Raw genomic sequence first — 24,112 nt, forward strand, 5'->3', positions numbered from 1 at the left:
TAGAATAATTTGATTGCTAATTTTGTGCGAGCAAAATAATTATTGTGATTGAGATCTAATATATCAATTCAATGAATTATATATTAGAATGATTTATTACCTTATTAGAATAATTGATTACTAATTTGTGCTAGCAAAACAATTATTGTAATTGAGATCTAATTTGTCAATTCAATAATTAATTATTATGTATTAAAAAATTTCTAAATTTTTCGTTTGAATGGAATCTAGGAATTACTCCTTGAGGAGTACAAATGGAGGTATGATAAACTTCTTGGAGTTAGGCAAATTATTATCTTTTTTTAGAATAATTGATTACTAATTTTGTGCTAGCTAAATAATTATTGTAATTAAAATCTAATATGTCACAATTGTAATAAAGGATTTAATGAATTATATATTACGAACAAAAATAAATAGACACTTCTTTGGATTGTTAGCAATAAATAATTCATTAAATTCTTTATTACAATTGTGACATATTACATTTTTTTTAAGAATAATTGATTACTAATTTTATGCTAGCTAAACAATTATTGTAATTAAAATCTAATATGTCACAATTATAATAAAGAATTTATGAATTATATATTGCTATCAATCCAAAAAAGTGTATTTTTATTTTTGTTAGTAATATATAATTCATTAAATCCTTTATTACAATTGTGACATATTAGATTTTAATTACAATAATTGTTTAGCTAGCACAAAATTAGTAATCAATTATTCTAAAAAAAGATAATAATTTGCTTAACCTTCAAGAGGTTTATCATACCTCCATTTGGACTCCTCAAGAAGTAATTTCCAAATCCCATTCAAACGAAAAATTCGAAAATTGGTTAATACATAATAATTAATTCATTAAATTGACAAATTAGATCTCAATTACAATAATTGGAACAGCGTAGCGACGGATAATTCAGAATCAACATAGGTCTAGTCCAGGGGACAAATCAATAGGAAATGCTATTTGCTTCTTAAGAAGAAGAACTTCTATGAAATGAAAGAGTTGGAACGGGCGTCGGATATCATATCAAAATAAAAAAGAAAAAAGGAAGAAGTGTTATCGAATGAGAAGATCTATCGACCTTTTATTTTTGTAAGGCTCAGCTTTCTACAGACCGAGGGGTGGAGGATCGTTTTGAGTCTTATGTTCTGGCGGGTATCTAATCCATTAGCTGAGATGTCAAGCCTACACCTTATCTTGCTAGAAAAAAATTAGTAATTAATTATTCTAATAAGGTAATAAATCATTCTAATATATAATTCATTGAATTGACATATTAGATTTCAATCACAATAATTATTTTGCTAGCACAAAATTAGCAATCAATTATTCTAATAAGGTAATAAATCATTCTAATATATAATTATTGAATTGACATATTATATTTCAATTACAATAATTATCTAGCTAGTACTAAATTAATAATTAATTATTAATAATTAAGAAAATTTAAATAAAAAATTCAAAAATTGGTTAATCCATTATAACTTTAGGATGGTGGACTCAAAGCCTATGAATGACCAAATTCATGATTTTGAAATACTGATCCACCAGCTTAGGACTAATGGAACCAATTGGATGAATCATTCCAGGTAGCATGTTTGATAGATAAACTACCTAATTTCTGATTTGATTTTGCTAAGACTCTAAGCTATACCCAAGGAGGTCTCACCCTAATCCAACTTTGAACTTTATTAGAATTGAAGAGCAGCATAGGCTCAGCAGTAAAACCTTTACTAGACACAAAAAATAATGCTTATAATGTAGAGGCCCCCACATAGAAAAAATTAGAACCGATCCTACAAAAATAAGCATTACAAAAAGAAACCCTACCACCCTACAAACCCTAACCACCACAATGGAAAACTTATCCAATCCCAGGAGCAGAAGAAGAAGAAAGAGGAAAGTGGTGTTCGTTTCTGTTATGTGTGTGGTCGGACCAACCATTTGTCTCCCTAGTGCTTCTATAAGAAGACTGCACCTCTTTAATCCAAGAAAAAAAGTCCACACACAACCAGTGCTCAAGTCAACATAGTGACTTTCAGCGCTGGCTCCTTCGAGACTACTTTCAGGTCTGTTTCTTTCGTTCCTGAAGTTAACATGTGAGGATCTTAGTGTTATTTTGATGTTTACAAAGCCATTGAGGCCATATGGAAGTGCTAATGCCATGAACTCAATTGATCAAGATCATAAACACTTAAGGAAGAAAGAAGTGATACATTCTTGATACATTCTCAATACACTGTTCATATACGATTAAAACAACTCTCAAGAACTCATCTAAGGACAAATTATTTAGAAGAACTTGAGAAAAAAATCTAAATTTCAGTTTGACAAAGTTAAGAGTGAAGTTTTCTTGTTAAGGGGCAATTTTATCTTTTTACTAGTCAAAGAGATGAAACTTGTATGTGCCAAGCATCCTAAATTAATTGCAATATCTTTTATTGGTTTCATGTGCTAAACTAACCTTGAGATGCAGAAAATCAAGGTTAGAGTCGACCCCAGAAAGTTTGGAGTCGACTCTGATACATATGGTACACTTGGCACACCATTGGCAAGCTTGGCACACCATTGGCGCACTTGGTACAGACCTAGAGTCGACCCCAGAAGAATTAGAGTCGACCCTGGCATATTTGGCATGCTTGGCACAGGCTTCAGGCCGATCCCAGAAAATGGCACTATAGCTCGAGTCGACCCCAACAATTTTCACAAGAGAATTGCTCTCTAGATTGCCTGTCAGAGTCAACCCCAGCCAAGCTCGAGTCGACTCTACTGCAGCTCGAGCCGACCCCAGAAAAGTTCGAGTCGACCCCAACTTGAATCATCAAAAAAATGCTCTCTCGATTCCCTGTCAGCGTCGACCCCAGCTAAGCTCGAGTCGACCCCACTGAAGCTCGAGTCGACTCTAGGAATATTCGATTCGCCCCCAGTTTGGAACAATAAAAAACTGCTCTCTGAATTTTCTGTCAGAGTTGACCCCAAGGAAGCTCGAGTCGACCCCAGCTAGTGGCATTGTAGCTCGAGTCGTTCCCAGCAAAATTCGAGTCGACCCCAGCACGACTAACAGCATAACGGCTAGTTTTGCAGAAGTACATTTTAAGGCTTCAACGGCTATAAACGGCTAGTTTCTTCAATCCAACAGCCATAAATAAATTTTAAGGATTAGAAAAGTATTTAAGAGCCACTATTCATCAGGAAAAGATCTTTTTGTGAAATTAAAAGGGTGTATTCAAGAGAAAACAAAATCCTAGAGTTCTTCATTCATTGCTTCATTCCAAAATCTGAAAGAAGGTGGTTGAGCAGATTTCAAGTAACTTCAAGAGCTTTACCAACCCCTTGAGGAGTGAAGCAACCTTGGCAAAGAAGAGAAGAATATCTACAAAGCGATAATTATTTTCTTTTCTCTTCTTTGAGTGCATACTTGTTTTATTTGCTCATTTAGGAACTTTAAACCTCTTATCTCTTATTCCTTGTAAGGTTTGTTGGCGAGCCTGTAAAACCAATGGTGTAGGTTATTGGTGAGCCCGTAAAACCAAAGGTTAGGTTTAATTGGTGATCCTGTAAAACCAATTGTAGGATTTTGGATTGTGAGCCGGCAAAATAATCCAACTGTAATTCGAGAGATTATAGTGAATTTCCAACGGAACGTGTAGAGAGTGGACGTCGTAGGTGCCTTGGGGTGCACCGAACAACTATACTTGTTTTGTGTTTGTATTGTATTCATTTTGCTTCCACTACACTTATACAATTCACATAAGCCAAATTACTCATCCATCTATAAATAAAAATTTAAGGTCTTAAAATTTAGAAAACCCAATTCACCGCCCTCTAGGTTGTTATCTTGGGCAACAACATGACTTTACCTGTTAGGTGCCAGCAAGTCACATGACATGTCAGGTTGGGACCATATATATATAAGCTTTGCCAAAGCCCTCACTTGCATGTCCATGCAGACACAGCATTTCTTCTTTCCTTTTGAAATAACTTTTTTGTTGTGTAATTTGGATGTTGTATGTCTTGTATGTTTTTTAATTTCCCCCTTGTTGCATGTGAATTCGAATTATAGTTATTGATCACCGAACCTGACTTTGTCTAGTGCATCCTTTGACTCAAAAATCAAGTTATGGGATGCGGAACTAGGAAGGCTTCTGTACAGTTTGAATGTTCATAGGTAATGAAGTGTAACTCAAAAGATGAATTCACAAATTTGTATATGCTTTATTGGGGTAATGTCTTTACTTTTTCTTATGAACAACGTGTTGTGATTTGTCAGGCTTCCCGTATATTCTGTTGCATTTAGCCCAAATGGTGAGTGTTTACTTCCTGGCTCAGATCAATGCGCACACATATGGTCCCTGAAAGAAAGGGGAAGTCTGTGAGGACTTACAGTGGGGAAGTGAAATTTTGTGAAGTGTGTTGGAACCAAAAAAGGTGATGAAGTAGCAGCCTGTTTCTCCAACAATACTGTATATGTGTTGGATTTTAAAATGTAGATATTCATTAAAATTCTCAATCAACTGAGGTAGCAGGCTCATTTCGTTGTACCCCTAGTGTTGGAGAGACAAAAATGGATTGTTCATGGCCCAAGCTAGAATGACATTAAAAAAAAAAAAGCATTGTTCTTCAGGTGGCCAATTACTTTGACCTATAGATCAAAAAAAAAAAGCTACCTAGAGCGCTCCGAGATATATTATTTTTATTTTTTTGGATGTGTCTGTACTAGAAATTTGTGAATCATCAGTCATAGCAGCAACAATAACAAAAAAAAAAAGAAAAAAAAGAAAAAAAAGAAAAAAAAGCACAGCTCTCATCCCTCTACACAGCTTTTAAAGAAGCCACTTGACGTCGCGAAAGAACTGAAAGATACAACTCCAACCCTCCAAATCTGCCTCGCTTCCAGAATGCACCCTCTTGGATCGCGATCTAGCCGTCCAAAAACGTGTCGTCCTGATGGCGTAAGTCGCAATCCGCGTGTTCTGACGTCACTTGGCCCAGCATTCAATCGGTGCACCATATAAAGGCCGGATACCCAGTCCGCGATTCTGTTGGCCTTTGGAACACCACATTGTCACTAACTATGGCCTTTGATATGATGTGAAACTCATTCTATATCATAAAATTTATTTAAAGGGCTAAGCTCCTGTTAAAAAAGAATTCTACGTCCCAATTTTTTTGCCGACAATTCTGACAGTATAAAAATCATCTGCTGCTAGCCATGGTCCTTGTATGCTAAGGTGGAAATTAATTAATTATATTTTTTGATATCTTTCACCTCTAAATTGAGTTATCCTAAAATCAACACATGGTATCATGCCTCACCAAGTTGCTTCAAAGGGCTTAGTCCAATGGTCATATCATTTTTGATATCTTTCACCTCTAAATTGAGTTATCCTAAAATCAACACATGGTATCATGCCTCACCAAGTTGCTTCAAAGGGCTTAGTCCAATGGTCATATCATTGAGCCAGGTTTGTTGGATGATTCTAAGATACTTTCTCTTCAGCTAGCATATGAATTTGTGTTTTATATTAAAATAGATTAACTAACAGCAACCAACCTTGAGGTGATTTTAGAGGCTGATCATGGGCTAGGCCGGGCCTATATAAAATTTGACATTTTCTGTGCCCAAGACCGGCCAATGATCAGCTTTAGATAATTTTGACCTGATTCCTAAGAGCTCTCTGCTAACGGGCAACCACACTATATATTATTGATTGACGACACATTTACCATGAAATAGGTGAGATATAAAGAGGCAATTGGCACATAGTCCCTTGATTGACCACCATTAGATATTTAATTCCTCTTGACCCATTGTCTAATTCATGTGCCATAATTCTGTTTAATTTTTAGTTCTTGGTCCTACACATTTATACCTGACTCGACATATAACTACAAATAACTATGCATATGGATAAGTGTGTGCAGGAATAATACAACTATGTATAAGAACTAATCGAGTATTTGCAAACCTATATAAGTATTTGCAGGACTAAAAGTTAAATACCGACGGTCAAAAAACTGGGTGTAAAATGGTAATCGAGCTTTGAAGCTAGAAGCAAAGCACTGCTCAGCTTCACCTTTTGCTCTTCTGCTTTGCAATGATGACACCAAAAAAAAAAAACCCCATCATTTTGTAACCTCTGAAATCCACAAGTAGTTTCCCCCAAAAATATGCCGTACTTACATTGTGGTGTTTCTGACCAACATTCAGTTGCAACTTCTTGGCTCTTCTATCACCCCTTACTTCAATCTCATTCATCAGTATAGTTAGTTAATAAGAAAAGGATATTTTGGTGCAAAAGGCTTCTGTCACTACGGAGTTAAAGAAAGGTGAAATATATTTTTTTTTTTGAATGAAAGAGAGAGGTGAAATATATATGAAGAGGCTGTTTTCATTGAACACGTAGCACCCAGGTTACTGTGGAGCAACCTTAATGATATGCCAAGACTGGCCCTCTTCCAAGTTTAATGTATAAGGAGCTTAAAAATATAAGAATGCAAATTGTCCAAACCAAGAATGCAATAAATACTCATAACATAAAATATCCACACAGAAGGCTCCAAAAGGATACTTGGAAAATCTGACGAACAAATGATACCTCATATTGATTTGTGAGATTTTTTTTTTTTGAGCTAGCCTATCTTCTTGCTTCATAAAAAAAGAAAATGTTGAAACAAAACACACTGGAAACCTAGTATATTTCATTGCAGTTCTCTCAGAACTTGAATAGTGGGCGATCAAGGTTGGACTTCAACGAGATCTTTTGTCCTCGTATATCTTTTCTGATTCTCGCTTGGTTGCGTCAGCAGAAACATAATAAGCTACAAAATAGTCCATGAACGAAGCACAAGATCCCGCCAATGGAAAGGAAACGGTGATGGGAAAAGCCACAAGAAACTCTTGACTTGGAGTTAGACCTCGCTCCTATGACCAACATTGTGGATCCGACTATAACGATGATCCTGATCAAAGTGTTGAGCTTTTAGTATAGAGTCAGTAACAATGACGAGGAAATTTAGCAAAGCTGAAATCTCAATTTAAAATCTAGATATCAACAATATTCTCCATGATCTAGCACTTTCAAGACCAGAACAACAATATTCACAGGGGATTCTATGTAAATTAGCAGTTAATCCAGGGGAAAGCCCTATAATGTCTAATATGTATTAGAAAGCATAGGGATGGATGATAAGAACCCCAATAAAAATCAGACAATAGGAAGAGAGTAGAGAATATTTTTGATGTTATTCCAAATTCTTCCGAAGGCCGATAACTTTATTGGATGTATAAAATAGGCTACTCATTGAAATTTTTTTGTTAAGAAAAATCTCATATAGAAGTTATGTACATTGCGCATTGATTGAGTATACTCGATGTTAACTTACTTGGTTCGTTTAGGTTTATATATATTGCCCATGCAAAGAGAGATATTCTTTCTTTTTTTTCTTTTTTTCTTTTTTTCTATATGTTGTCTATTTATTTTTTGTTTTCTTCTGGTGTTCTGTCCTTTTTTTTTTTCCTACCCTTGCGAAGAAATCCATACTAGTAGATATTGGAGGCAGGAAAATTACCACGACACAATCAGGGTGGCTGCAGCCATTTTCTTGTTAAAAGATCTGGAGCGAATCCACATGCATCCACCAAGTACATTCGCGACGGCATGAGCTAATGCCAGAAGCCCAGCTGCTGCGAGTCCAAGCTTGTAAGCCTCATGGACTGGCTCTTTGCACTCAACGAAGAACACCCTCAGGTGCTTCCCCTGCAACAAGACTCAAAAGCATAAGTAACATTATGATCGAAGACGCATTTGTTGATCAATTGCATCATAACTACAAAAATCATCAATTCTTGTCTTAGGGACAGAATTATGATGTCTTGTTCTTCGGTTGTTCTTGTTAAGGTTACTTTAAGTTTTTCTGCAGTCATAAATCAAATATATAGAAAAATGAAGAAGAAGAAGAAGTACCTTGTTTTGAGCTATCTCAGCTTCGATCCCTAGTATACCAGCAACTACATCCATGATCACAATTAGAAGGCAGATAATCACACCTCCTGACATCCTCATTGTTACAGGTTTGATAACTGAACGATGGAGTGGGTGAGGATGAAGAAGTGATCTTAGTAGTTTGTTTATGTTTATGATGTACAGAAATACTTCACGTGGAGCAGTGGATAAAGGAAAAGAGGAGAGATTGATATTGATATATTCCTATGAAAGTGTTTAACCTCCAAGAGGTTTATTATACCTCCATTTGGACTCCTCAAGGAGTAATTTACAGATCCCATTCAAATGAAAAATTCAGAAATTGGTTAATATATAATAATTACTTTATTGAATTGATAAATTAGATCTCAATTACAATAATTGTATCGCTAGCACAAAATCAACAATACTTAATTATTAATTTAGTGCTAGCTAAAGAATTATAGTAATTGAAATCTAATATGTCAATTCAATGAATTATATATTAGAATGATTTATTACCTTATTAGAATAATTGATTGCTAATTTTGTGCTAGCAAAATAATTATTGTGATTGAAATTTTAATATGTCAATTCAATGAATTATATATTAGAATGATTTATTACGTTATTAGAATAATTGATTACTAATTTTATGCTAGCAAAACAATTATTATTATTGAGATCTAATATGTCAATTCAATAAATTATATATTAGAATGATTTATTATCATATTAGAATAATTGATTGCTAATTTTGTGCTAGCAAAATAATTATTGTGATTGAGATCTAATATTTCAATTCAATGAATTATATATTAGAATGATTTATTACCTGCAGTTCTGTTGTCTGGTTGTCCCCTCTCTCAAGATAGAACAAGACCTTCTCCCATATTCAATTGGTCACTAGAATCAAGGAATGCGCATGATCAAAGAACTTGATCGAGAAGGCCTCAGGGACAATTTTCACAAATTTTACGAACAGAAGTCCTTATTTTCATATTTCTTATTCCTTACCTTAATTCTGAATCTACACTTTTGAAGAAAATAAGTTTCTTGAATATTTTTTATTAGAATAATTGATTACTAATTTTGTGTTAGCAAGTAAATGATTGTAATTGAGAACTAATTTGTCAATTCAATGAATTAATTATTACGGATTAACTAATTTCTAAATTTTTCGTTTGAATGAGATCTGAAAATTACTCTTTTAGGAGTCCAATGGAGTTAGATAAACCTCTTGGAGGTTAAGCAAAATTATTATCTTTTTTAAGAATAATTACTACTTTTGTGCTAGCTAAACAATTTATTTTAATTAAAATCTAATATGTCATAATTGCAATAAAGGATTTAATGAATCATATATAACTAACAAAAATAAATAGACACTTTCTTGGATTGTTTAGCAATATATAATTCATTAAATTCTTTATTACAATTGTAACATATTAGATTTTTTTTAGAATAATTGATTACTAATTTTGTGCTAACTAAACAATTATTGTGACTGAGATCTAATATGTCAATTCAATAAATTATATATTAGAATAATTTATTACCTTATCAGAATAATTGATTGCTAATTTTGTGCTACCAAAATAATTATTGCAATTAAGATCTAGTATGTCAATTCAATAAATTATATATTAAAATAATTTATTACTTTATTAGAATAATTGATTGCTAATTTTGTGCTAGCAAAATATTTATTATGATTGAGATCTAATATGTCAATTTAATGAATTATATATTAGAATGATTTATTACCTTATTAGAATAATTGATTGCTTATTTTGTGCTAGCAAAATAATTATTGTGATTGAGATCTAATATGACAATTCAATTAATCACATATTAGAATGATTTATTATCTTATTAGAATAATTGATTACTAATTTTGTGCAAGCAAGATAATTATTTTAATCGAGATCTAATTTGTCAATTCAATGAATTAATTATTATGTATTAACCAATTTTTAAATTTTTCATTTGAATATGATCTCGAAATTACTCCTCGAGGAGTCCAAATGGAGGTATGATAAACCTCTTGGAGGTTAAGCAAATTATTATCTTTTTTTTAGAATAATTGATTACTAATTTTGTGCTAGCTAAACAATTATTGTAATTAAATCTAATATGTCACAATTGTAATAAAGGATTTAATAGACACTTCTTTGGATTGTTAGCAATATATAATTCATTAAATCTTTTATTACAATTATGACATATTAGATTTTTTTTAAGAATAATTGATTACTAATTTTGTGCAAGCTAAACAATTATTATGATTGAGATCTAATATACGAATTCAATGAATTATATATTAGAATGATTTATTACCTTATTAAAATAATTGATTGCTAATTTTGTGCTAGCAAAACAATTATTATGATTGAGATCTAATATGTTAATTCAATGAATGATATATTAGAATGATTTATTATCTTATTAAAATAATTGATTGCTAATTTTGTGCTAACAAAACAATTATTATGATTGAGATCTAATATATCAATTTTAATGAATTATATATTAGAATAATTATTACCTTATTAGAATAATTGATTGCTAATTTGTGATAGCAAAATAATTATTGTGATTGAGATCTAATATGTCAATTTAATGAATTATATATTAGAGTGAAATATTACTTTATTAGAATAATTGATTACTAATATTGTGCTAGCAAGATAATTATTATAATTGAGATCTAATTTGTCAATTTAATGATTTAATTATTATATATTAACTAATTTTTGAATTTTTTGTTTGAATGGGATCTGAAAATTACTTCTTGAGAAGTCCAAATGGAGGTATGATAAACCTCTTGGAGGTTAAGCAAATTATTTTTTTTTGTAGAATAATTAATTACTAATTTTGTGCTAGCTAAACAATTATTGTATTTAAAATCTAATATGTCACAATTGTAATAAAGGATTTAAAAAATTATATATTACTAACAAAAATAAATAGACACTTTTTTGGATTGTTAGCAATATATAATTGGGTTTTTTGCATAAATACCCTTCTAAATGTAGGATTTTGCATGAATATCCTTTCCAAATTGATATTTGCATGCATACCTTATAAAATATTTGTTTTGCTATTCTATCCTTTTTTAATTCTTATTTTTGTATATGTACCCATGCCATCTAACGCTGTTAAAAAATTAACAGTTTAAAAATTAAAATGACTAAAATATTCTTAATGGGTAAGCGCGCAAATAGAAATTTTTATAAGGATATACAAGTAATAGAAATTTTACCACGCTTTTGGATAAGAATTTAGGCAAATCTAATTAGTCATATCATAATTATGAGGTGCTGAGCGACCCATGACATACTAAGTCCAGTTAGAATAGATGACCGATGACCTACTAACTAAGTCCGTCTACAAGCCAAATTTCATATCACACTATTTTTTATCGAAATGTCTGATTGGACGGAACTTGGTGTCTCCCTGCCTCCCTCTGAGGAGGACATAAAAATCCCAGACCTTCTTCCAAAATCCAATTCCATTGCAGAAAACTGGCATATGACCCATGTTTAGTTGAGCGTTCCCTCACTTTCTACCTTCAAAAGTTAAAAGAAACACAAACCAAAAAACAGAAGGAAAAAAAGAAAAAGCCGGCAACCGAGACACCGGAGGTATCAACAGTGTCATAGATCGAGAGAGAATCCTGATTGGCCGAGGTTCCTTTGGATTCTGTGAACCTATGCCCCTAGGGCTTTTCCTCCTCATTGGCTGGCATTTCCCATCCCTTTAGAGAATAATAAGGCCATGGGAGCAAGCTAACAAGCTCCTAAGAAACCCATATCTCCTTCCTGTCTGCCTTGAAAACCGCCATAAATTCACTTAAAAACGACCAATAGTACCACCACCCACACACACAAAAAAAAGAAGAGACTCTCTTGCTTGTTATCACAAAGCAAACTCATTTCTCTGAGCTTTTGCTGGATTTTAGGTGGCTTTGTGCAGCCTTTATCCTGATTTTGTTTCTCTTTTTCTGTTTCCATTACCACCAACTCAGTGCTGTTAAAGCCACCTACTTAGCATCATTTCTGGTCCTTAGACTTAAGCCACCTTCTTTCCAACTCAAACCAGCAGTCTTCTCTCTCTCTCTCTCTCTCTCTCTCTCTCTCTCTCTCTCTCTCTCTCTCTCTCTCTCTTCTGGGCCCAAGAGAATCGGGATCCCGATACGCAGGGGGCGGGTGGAAGCCGGGCACCGGGGGAAAGGGGGGTGGGAGGTTGGGGAGGAAAGAGTAAGGGTAATAACATCATTTCAAATTTTTTATTTTATTTTAATTAATATAAATATGATTTTTTTAACACCGTTAAAACAACCGTTATATTAGGGGTATCTGTACAATAACAGAGTTTTATGAGGGTATGCATGCAAATATTAATTTTGAAAGGGTATTCACGCAAAATTCGTTATTTAGAAGGGTATCCATGCAAAAAATCCTATATAATTCATTAAATCCTTTATTATAATTGTGACATATTAGATTTTTTTAAGAATAATTGATTACTAATTTTGTGCTAGCTAAACAATTATTATGATTGAGAACAAATATGTCAATTTAATGAATTATATATTAAAATGATTTATTACCTTATTAGAATAATTGATTGCTAATTTTGTGCTAGCAAAATAATTATTGTGATTGAGATCTAATATGTCAATTCAAAAAATTATATATTAGAATGATTTATTACTTTACTAGAATAATTGATTGCTAATTTTGTATTAGCAAAACAATTATTGTGATTGAGATCTAATATGTCAATTTAATGAATTATGCATTAAAATAATTTATTACCTTATTAGAATAATTGATTGCTAATTTTGTGCTAACAAGATAATTATTATGATTGAGATCTAATTTATCAATTCAATGAATTATATATTAGAATGATTTATTACCTCATTAGAATAATTGATTGCTAATTTTGTATTAGCAAAACAATTATTGTGATTGAGATCTAATATGTTAATTCAATAAATTATATATTAAAATAATTTATTACCTTATTAGAATAATTGATTGCTAATTTTGTGCGAGCAAAATAATTATTGTGATTGAGATCTAATATATCAATTCAATGAATTATATATTAGAATGATTTATTACCTTATTAGAATAATTGATTACTAATTTTGTGCTAGCAAAACAATTATTGTAATTGAGATCTAATTTGTCAATTCAATAATTAATTATTATGTATTAAAAAATTTCTAAATTTTTCGTTTGAATGGAATCTAGGAATTACTCCTTGAGGAGTACAAATGGAGGTATGATAAACTTCTTGGAGGTTAGGCAAATTATTATCTTTTTTTTAGAATAATTGATTACTAATTTTGTGCTAGCTAAATAATTATTGTAATTAAAATCTAATATGTCACAATTGTAATAAAGGATTTAATGAATTATATATTACGAACAAAAATAAATAGACACTTCTTTGGATTGTTAGCAATAAATAATTCATTAAATTCTTTATTACAATTGTGACATATTACATTTTTTTTAAGAATAATTGATTACTAATTTTATGCTAGCTAAACAATTATTGTAATTAAAATCTAATATGTCACAATTATAATAAAGAATTTATGAATTATATATTGCTATCAATCCAAAAAAGTGTATTTTTATTTTTGTTAGTAATATATAATTCATTAAATCCTTTATTACAATTGTGACATATTAGATTTTAATTACAATAATTGTTTAGCTAGCACAAAATTAGTAATCAATTATTCTAAAAAAAGATAATAATTTGCTTAACCTTCAAGAGGTTTATCATACCTCCATTTGGACTCCTCAAGAAGTAATTTCCAAATCCCATTCAAACGAAAAATTCGAAAATTGGTTAATACATAATAATTAATTCATTAAATTGACAAATTAGATCTCAATTACAATAATTGGAACAGCGTAGCGACGGATAATTCAGAATCAACATAGGTCTAGTCCAGGGGACAAATCAATAGGAAATGCTATTTGCTTCTTAAGAAGAAGAACTTCTATGAAATGAAAGAGTTGGAACGGGCGTCGGATATCATATCAAAATAAAAAAGAAAAAAGGAAGAAGTGTTATCGAATGAGAAGATCTATCGACCTTTTATTTTTGTAAGGCTCAGCTTTCTACAGACCGAGGGGTGGAGGATCGTTTTGAGTCTTATGTTCTGGCGGGTATCTAATCCATTAGCTGAGATGTCAAGCCTACACCTTATCTTGCTAGAAAAAAATTAGTAATTAATTATTCTAATAAGGTAATAAATCATTCTAATATATAATTCATTGAATTGACATATTAGATTTCAATCACAATAATTATTTTGCTAGCACAAAATTAGCAATCAATTATTCTAATAAGGTAATAAATCATTCTAATATATAATTTATTGAATTGACATATTATATTTCAATTACAATAATTATCTAGCTAGTACTAAATTAATAATTAATTATTAATAATTAAGAAAATTTAAATAAAAAATTCAAAAATTGGTTAATCCATTATAACTTTAGGATGGTGGACTCAAAGCCTATGAATGACCAAATTCATGATTTTGAAATACTGATCCACCAGCTTAGGACTAATGGAACCAATTGGATGAATCATTCCAGGTAGCATGTTTGATAGATAAACTACCTAATTTCTGATTTGATTTTGCTAAGACTCTAAGCTATACCCAAGGAGGTCTCACCCTAATCCAACTTTTGAACTTTATTAGAATTGAAGAGCAGCATAGGCTCAGCAGTAAAACCTTTACTAGACACAAAAAATAATGCTTATAATGTAGAGGCCCCACATAGAAAAAATTAGAACCGATCCTACAAAAATAAGCATTACAAAAAGAAACCCTACCACCCTACAAACCCTAACCACCACAATGGAAAACTTATCCAATCCCAGGAGCAGAAGAAGAAGAAAGAGGAAAGTGGTGTTCGTTTCTGTTATGTGTGTGGTCGGACCAACCATTTGTCTCCCTAGTGCTTCTATAAGAAGACTGCACCTCTTTAATCCAAGAAAAAAAGTCCACACACAACCAGTGCTCAAGTCAACATAGTGACTTTCAGCGCTGGCTCCTTCGAGACTACTTTCAGGTCTGTTTCTTTCGTTCCTGAAGTTAACATGTGAGGATCTTAGTGTTATTTTGATGTTTACAAAGCCATTGAGGCCATATGGAAGTGCTAATGCCATGAACTCAATTGATCAAGATCATAAACACTTAAGGAAGAAAGAAGTGATACATTCTTGATACATTCTCAATACACTGTTCATATACGATTAAAACAACTCTCAAGAACTCATCTAAGGACAAATTATTTAGAAGAACTTGAGAAAAAAATCTAAATTTCAGTTTGACAAAGTTAAGAGTGAAGTTTTCTTGTTAAGGGGCAATTTTATCTTTTTACTAGTCAAAGAGATGAAACTTGTATGTGCCAAGCATCCTAAATTAATTGCAATATCTTTTATTGGTTTCATGTGCTAAACTAACCTTGAGATGCAGAAAATCAAGGTTAGAGTCGACCCCAGAAAGTTTGGAGTCGACTCTGATACATATGGTACACTTGGCACACCATTGGCAAGCTTGGCACACCATTGGCGCACTTGGTACAGACCTAGAGTCGACCCCAGAAGAATTAGAGTCGACCCTGGCATATTTGGCATGCTTGGCACAGGCTTCAGGCCGATCCCAGAAAATGGCACTATAGCTCGAGTCGACCCCAACAATTTTCACAAGAGAATTGCTCTCTAGATTGCCTGTCAGAGTCAACCCCAGCCAAGCTCGAGTCGACTCTACTGCAGCTCGAGCCGACCCCAGAAAAGTTCGAGTCGACCCCAACTTGAATCATCAAAAAAATGCTCTCTCGATTCCCTGTCAGCGTCGACCCCAGCTAAGCTCGAGTCGACCCCACTGAAGCTCGAGTCGACTCTAGGAATATTCGATTCGCCCCCAGTTTGGAACAATAAAAAACTGCTCTCTGAATTTTCTGTCAGAGTTGACCCCAAGGAAGCTCGAGTCGACCCCAGCTAGTGGCATTGTAGCTCGAGTCGTTCCCAGCAAAATTCGAGTCGACCCCAGCACGACTAACAGCATAACGGCTAGTTTTGCAGAAGTACATTTTAAGGCTTCAACGGCTATAAACGGCTAGTTTCTTCAATCCAACAGCCATAAATAAATTTTTAAGGATTAGAAAAGTATTTAAGAGCCACTATTCATCAGGAAAAGATCTTTTTGTGAAATTAAAAGGGTGTATTCAAGAGAAAACAAAATCCTAGAGTTCTTCATTCATTGCTTCATTCCAAAATCTGAAAGAAGGTGGTTGAGCAGATTTCAAGTAACTTCAAGAGCTTTACCAACCCCTTGAGGAGTGAAGCAACCTTGGCAAAGAAGAGAAGAATATCTACAAAGCGATAATTATTTTCTTTTCTCTTCTTTGAGTGCATACTTGTTTTATTTGCTCATTTAGGAACTTTAAACCTCTTATCTCTTATTCCTTGTAAGGTTTGTTGGCGAGCCTGTAAAACCAATGGTGTAGGTTATTGGTGAGCCCGTAAAACCAAAGGTTAGGTTTAATTGGTGATCCTGTAAAACCAATTGTAGGATTTTTGGATTGTGAGCCCGGCAAAATAATCCAACTGTAATTCGAGAGATTATAGTGAATTTCCAACGGAACGTGTAGAGAGTGGACGTCGTAGGTGCCTTGGGGTGCACCGAACAACTATACTTGTTTTGTGTTTGTATTGTATTCATTTTGCTTCCACTACACTTATACAATTCACATAAGCCAAATTACTCATCCATCTATAAATAAAATTTAAGGTCTTAAAATTTAGAAAACCCAATTCACCGCCCTCTTAGGTTGTTATCTTGGGCAACAACATGACTTTACCTGTTAGGTGCCAGCAAGTCACATGACATGTCAGGTTGGGACCATATATATATAAGCTTTGCCAAAGCCCTCACTTGCATGTCCATGCAGACACAGCATTTCTTCTTTCCTTTTGAAATAACTTTTTTGTTGTGTAATTTGGATGTTGTATGTCTTGTATGTTTTTTAATTTCCCCCTTGTTGCATGTGAATTCGAATTATAGTTATTGATCACCGAACCTGACTTTGTCTAGTGCATCCTTTGACTCAAAAATCAAGTTATGGGATGCGGAACTAGGAAGGCTTCTGTACAGTTTGAATGTTCATAGGTAATGAAGTGTAACTCAAAAGATGAATCACAAATTTGTATATGCTTTATTGGGGTAATGTCTTTACTTTTTCTTATGAACAACGTGTTGTGATTTGTCAGGCTTCCCGTATATTCTGTTGCATTTAGCCCAAATGGTGAGTGTTTACTTCCTGGCTCAGATCAATGCGCACACATATGGTCCCTGAAAGAAAGGGGAAGTCTGTGAGGACTTACAGTGGGGAAGTGAAATTTTGTGAAGTGTGTTGGAACCAAAAAAGGTGATGAAGTAGCAGCCTGTTTCTCCAACAATACTGTATATGTGTTGGATTTTAAAATGTAGATATTCATTAAAATTCTCAATCAACTGAGGTAGCAGGCTCATTTCGTTGTACCCCTAGTGTTGGAGAGACAAAAATGGATTGTTCATGGCCCAAGCTAGAATGACATTAAAAAAAAAAAAGCATTGTTCTTCAGGTGGCCAATTACTTTGACCTATAGATCAAAAAAAAAAAGCTACCTAGAGCGCTCCGAGATATATTATTTTTTATTTTTTTGGATGTGTCTGTACTAGAAATTTGTGAATCATCAGTCATAGCAGCAACAATAACAAAAAAAAAAAGAAAAAAAAAGAAAAAAAAGAAAAAAAAGCACAGCTCTCATCCCTCTACACAGCTTTTAAAGAAGCCACTTGACGTCGCGAAAGAACTGAAAGATACAACTCCAACCCTCCAAATCTGCCTCGCTTCCAGAATGCACCCTCTTGGATCGCGATCTAGCCGTCCAAAAACGTGTCGTCCTGATGGCGTAAGTCGCAATCCGCGTGTTCTGACGTCACTTGGCCCAGCATTCAATCGGTGCACCATATAAAGGCCGGATACCCAGTCCGCGATTCTGTTGGCCTTTGGAACACCACATTGTCACTAACTATGGCCTTTGATATGATGTGAAACTCATTCTATATCATAAAATTTATTTAAAGGGCTAAGCTCCTGTTAAAAAAGAATTCTACGTCCCAATTTTTTTGCCGACAATTCTGACAGTATAAAAATCATCTGCTGCTAGCCATGGTCCTTGTATGCTAAGGTGGAAATTAATTAATTATATTTTTTGATATCTTTCACCTCTAAATTGAGTTATCCTAAAATCAACACATGGTATCATGCCTCACCAAGTTGCTTCAAAGGGCTTAGTCCAATGGTCATATCATTTTTGATATCTTTCACCTCTAAATTGAGTTATCCTAAAATCAACACATGGTATCATGCCTCACCAAGTTGCTTCAAAGGGCTTAGTCCAATGGTCATATCATTGAGCCAGGTTTGTTGGATGATTCTAAGATACTTTCTCTTCAGCTAGCATATGAATTTGTGTTTTATATTAAAATAGATTAACTAACAGCAACCAACCTTGAGGTGATTTTAGAGCTGATCATGGGCTAGGCCGGGCCTATATAAAATTTGACATTTTCTGTGCCCAAGACCGGCCAATGATCAGCTTTAGATAATTTTGACCTGATTCCTAAGAGCTCTCTGCTAACGGGCAACCACACTATATATTATTGATTGACGACACATTTACCATGAAATAGGTGAGATATAAAGAGGCAATTGGCACATAGTCCCTTGATTGACCACCATTAGATATTTAATTCCTCTTGACCCATTGTCTAATTCATGTGCCATAATTCTGTTTAATTTTTAGTTCTTGGTCCTACACATTTATACCTGACTCGACATATAACTACAAATAACTATGCATATGGATAAGTGTGTGCAGGAATAATACAACTATGTATAAGAACTAATCGAGTATTTGCAAACCTATATAAGTATTTGCAGGACTAAAAGTTAAATACCGACGGTCAAAAAACTGGGTGTAAAATGGTAATCGAGCTTTGAAGCTAGAAGCAAAGCACTGCTCAGCTTCACCTTTTGCTCTTCTGCTTTGCAATGATGACACCAAAAAAAAAAAAACCCCATCATTTTGTAACCTCTGAAATCCACAAGTAGTTTCCCCCAAAAATATGCCGTACTTACATTGTGGTGTTTCTGACCAACATTCAGTTGCAACTTCTTGGCTCTTCTATCACCCCTTACTTCAATCTCATTCATCAGTATAGTTAGTTAATAAGAAAAGGATATTTTGGTGCAAAAGGCTTCTGTCACTACGGAGTTAAAGAAAGGTGAAATATATTTTTTTTTTGAATGAAAGAGAGAGGTGAAATATATATGAAGAGGCTGTTTTCATTGAACACGTAGCACCCAGGTTACTGTGGAGCAACCTTAATGATATGCCAAGACTGGCCCTCTTCCAAGTTTAATGTATAAGGAGCTTAAAAAATATAAGAATGCAAATTGTCCAAACCAAGAATGCAATAAATACTCATAACATAAAATATCCACACAGAAGGCTCCAAAAGGATACTTGGAAAATCTGACGAACAAATGATACCTCATATTGATTTGTGAGATTTTTTTTTTTTGAGCTAGCCTATCTTCTTGCTTCATAAAAAAAAGAAAATGTTGAAACAAAACACACTGGAAACCTAGTATATTTCATTGCAGTCTCTCAGAACTTGAATAGTGGGCGATCAAGGTTGGACTTCAACGAGATCTTTTGTCCTCGTATATCTTTTCTGATTCTCGCTTGGTTGCGTCAGCAGAAACATAATAAGCTACAAAATAGTCCATGAACGAAGCACAAGATCCCGCCAATGGAAAGGAAACGGTGATGGGAAAAGCCACAAGAAACTCTTGACTTGGAGTTAGACCTCGCTCCTATGACCAACATTGTGGATCCGACTATAACGATGATCCTGATCAAAGTGTTGAGCTTTTAGTATAGAGTCAGTAACAATGACGAGGAAATTTAGCAAAGCTGAAATCTCAATTTAAAATCTAGATATCAACAATATTCTCCATGATCTAGCACTTTCAAGACCAGAACAACAATATTCACAGGGGATTCTATGTAAATTAGCAGTTAATCCAGGGGAAAGCCCTATAATGTCTAATATGTATTAGAAAGCATAGGGATGGATGATAAGAACCCCAATAAAAATCAGACAATAGGAAGAGAGTAGAGAATATTTTTGATGTTATTCCAAATTCTTCCGAAGGCCGATAACTTTATTGGATTGTATAAAATAGGCTACTCATTGAAATTTTTTTGTTAAGAAAAATCTCATATAGAAGTTATGTACATTGCGCATTGATTGAGTATACTCGATGTTAACTTACTTGGTTCGTTTAGGTTTATATATATTGCCCATGCAAAGAGAGATATTCTTTCTTTTTTTTCTTTTTTTCTTTTTTTCTATATGTTTGTCTATTTATTTTTTGTTTTCTTCTGGTGTTCTGTCCTTTTTTTTTTTTCCTACCCTTGCGAAGAAATCCATACTAGTAGATATTGGAGGCAGGAAAATTACCACGACACAATCAGGGTGGCTGCAGCCATTTTCTTGTTAAAAGATCTGGAGCGAATCCACATGCATCCACCAAGTACATTCGCGACGGCATGAGCTAATGCCAGAAGCCCAGCTGCTGCGAGTCCAAGCTTGTAAGCCTCATGGACTGGCTCTTTGCACTCAACGAAGAACACCCTCAGGTGCTTCCCCTGCAACAAGACTCAAAAGCATAAGTAACATTATGATCGAAGACGCATTTGTTGATCAATTGCATCATAACTACAAAAATCATCAATTCTTGTCTTAGGGACAGAATTATGATGTCTTGTTCTTCGGTTGTTCTTGTTAAGGTTACTTTAAGTTTTTCTGCAGTCATAAATCAAATATATAGAAAAATGAAGAAGAAGAAGAAGTACCTTGTTTTGAGCTATCTCAGCTTCGATCCCTAGTATACCAGCAACTACATCCATGATCACAATTAGAAGGCAGATAATCACACCTCCTGACATCCTCATTGTTACAGGTTTGATAACTGAACGATGGAGTGGGTGAGGATGAAGAAGTGATCTTAGTAGTTTGTTTATGTTTATGATGTACAGAAATACTTCACGTGGAGCAGTGGATAAAGGAAAAGAGGAGAGATTGATATTGATATATTCCTATGAAAGTGTTTAACCTCCAAGAGGTTTATTATACCTCCATTTGGACTCCTCAAGGAGTAATTTACAGATCCCATTCAAATGAAAAATTCAGAAATTGGTTAATATATAATAATTACTTTATTGAATTGATAAATTAGATCTCAATTACAATAATTGTATCGCTAGCACAAAATCAACAATACTTAATTATTAATTTAGTGCTAGCTAAAGAATTATAGTAATTGAAATCTAATATGTCAATTCAATGAATTATATATTAGAATGATTTATTACCTTATTAGAATAATTGATTGCTAATTTTGTGCTAGCAAAATAATTATTGTGATTGAAATTTAATATGTCAATTCAATGAATTATATATTAGAATGATTTATTACGTTATTAGAATAATTGATTACTAATTTTATGCTAGCAAAACAATTATTATTATTGAGATCTAATATGTCAATTCAATAAATTATATATTAGAATGATTTATTATCATATTAGAATAATTGATTGCTAATTTTGTGCTAGCAAAATAATTATTGTGATTGAGATCTAATATTTCAATTCAATGAATTATATATTAGAATGATTTATTACCTGCAGTTCTGTTGTCTGGTTGTCCCCTCTCTCAAGATAGAACAAGACCTTCTCCCATATTCAATTGGTCACTAGAATCAAGGAATGCGCATGATCAAAGAACTTGATCGAGAAGGCCTCAGGGACAATTTTCACAAATTTTACGAACAGAAGTCCTTATTTTCATATTTCTTATTCCTTACCTTAATTCTGAATCTACACTTTTGAAGAAAATAAGTTTCTTGAATATTTTTTATTAGAATAATTGATTACTAATTTTGTGTTAGCAAGTAAATGATTGTAATTGAGAACTAATTTGTCAATTCAATGAATTAATTATTACGGATTAACTAATTTCTAAATTTTTCGTTTGAATGAGATCTGAAAATTACTCTTTTAGGAGTCCAAATGGAGTTAGATAAACCTCTTGGAGGTTAAGCAAATTATTATCTTTTTTAAGAATAATTACTACTTTTGTGCTAGCTAAACAATTATTTTAATTAAAATCTAATATGTCATAATTGCAATAAAGGATTTAATGAATCATATATAACTAACAAAAATAAATAGACACTTTCTTGGATTGTTAGCAATATATAATTCATTAAATTCTTTATTACAATTGTAACATATTAGATTTTTTTAGAATAATTGATTACTAATTTTGTGCTAACTAAACAATTATTGTGACTGAGATCTAATATGTCAATTCAATAAATTATATATTAGAATAATTTATTACCTTATCAGAATAATTGATTGCTAATTTTGTGCTACCAAAATAATTATTGCAATTGAGATCTAGTATGTCAATTCAATAAATTATATATTAAAATAATTTATTACTTTATTAGAATAATTGATTGCTAATTTTGTGCTAGCAAAATATTTATTATGATTGAGATCTAATATGTCAATTTAATGAATTATATATTAGAATGATTTATTACCTTATTAGAATAATTGATTGCTTATTTTGTGCTAGCAAAATAATTATTGTGATTGAGATCTAATATGACAATTCAATTAATCACATATTAGAATGATTTATTATCTTATTAGAATAATTGATTACTAATTTTGTGCAAGCAAGATAATTATTTTAATCGAGATCTAATTTGTCAATTCAATGAATTAATTATTATGTATTAACCAATTTTTAAATTTTTCATTTGAATATGATCTCGAAATTACTCCTCGAGGAGTCCAAATGGAGGTATGATAAACCTCTTGGAGGTTAAGCAAATTATTATCTTTTTTTTAGAATAATTGATTACTAATTTTGTGCTAGCTAAACAATTATTGTAATTAAATCTAATATGTCACAATTGTAATAAAGGATTTAATAGACACTTCTTTGGATTGTTAGCAATATATAATTCATTAAATCTTTTATTACAATTATGACATATTAGATTTTTTTTAAGAATAATTGATTACTAATTTTGTGCAAGCTAAACAATTATTATGATTGAGATCTAATATACGAATTCAATGAATTATATATTAGAATGATTTATTACCTTATTAAAATAATTGATTGCTAATTTTGTGCTAGCAAAACAATTATTATGATTGAGATCTAATATGTTAATTCAATGAATGATATATTAGAATGATTTATTATCTTATTAAAATAATTGATTGCTAATTTTGTGCTAACAAAACAATTATTATGATTGAGATCTAATATATCAATTTTAATGAATTATATATTAGAATAATTATTACCTTATTAGAATAATTGATTGCTAATTTTGTGATAGCAAAATAATTATTGTGATTGAGATCTAATATGTCAATTTAATGAATTATATATTAGAGTGAAATATTACTTTATTAGAATAATTGATTACTAATATTGTGCTAGCAAGATAATTATTATAATTGAGATCTAATTTGTCAATTTAATGATTTAATTATTATATATTAACTAATTTTTGAATTTTTTGTTTGAATGGGATCTGAAAATTACTTCTTGAGAAGTCCAAATGGAGGTATGATAAACCTCTTGGAGGTTAAGCAAATTATTTTTTTTTGTAGAATAATTAATTACTAATTTTGTGCTAGCTAAACAATTATTGTATTTAAAATCTAATATGTCACAATTGTAATAAAGGATTTAAAAAATTATATATTACTAACAAAAATAAATAGACACTTTTTTGGATTGTTAGCAATATATAATTGGGTTTTTTGCATAAATACCCTTCTAAATGTAGGATTTTGCATGAATATCCTTTCCAAATTGATATTTGCATGCATACTCTTATAAAATATTTGTTTTGCTATTCTATCCTTTTTT

At 32.2% G+C, this 24,112-nt stretch overlaps 2 pseudogenes; both read right to left on the bottom strand.

Moving 5' to 3' along the window:
- Positions 1-6,733: 6,733 nt before the first annotated feature.
- On the bottom strand, positions 6,734-8,076 carry LOC120106268 (annotated as a pseudogene).
- Positions 8,077-19,750: 11,674 nt separating this feature from the next.
- LOC120106269 lies at positions 19,751-21,096 on the bottom strand (annotated as a pseudogene).
- Between the last annotated feature and the right edge of the window lie 3,016 nt (positions 21,097-24,112).

The sequence above is a fragment of the Phoenix dactylifera genome, unplaced genomic scaffold (genome assembly GCF_009389715.1).
Source record: "Phoenix dactylifera cultivar Barhee BC4 unplaced genomic scaffold, palm_55x_up_171113_PBpolish2nd_filt_p 000511F, whole genome shotgun sequence".
In the NCBI taxonomy this organism is placed as follows: domain Eukaryota; kingdom Viridiplantae; phylum Streptophyta; class Magnoliopsida; order Arecales; family Arecaceae; genus Phoenix; species Phoenix dactylifera.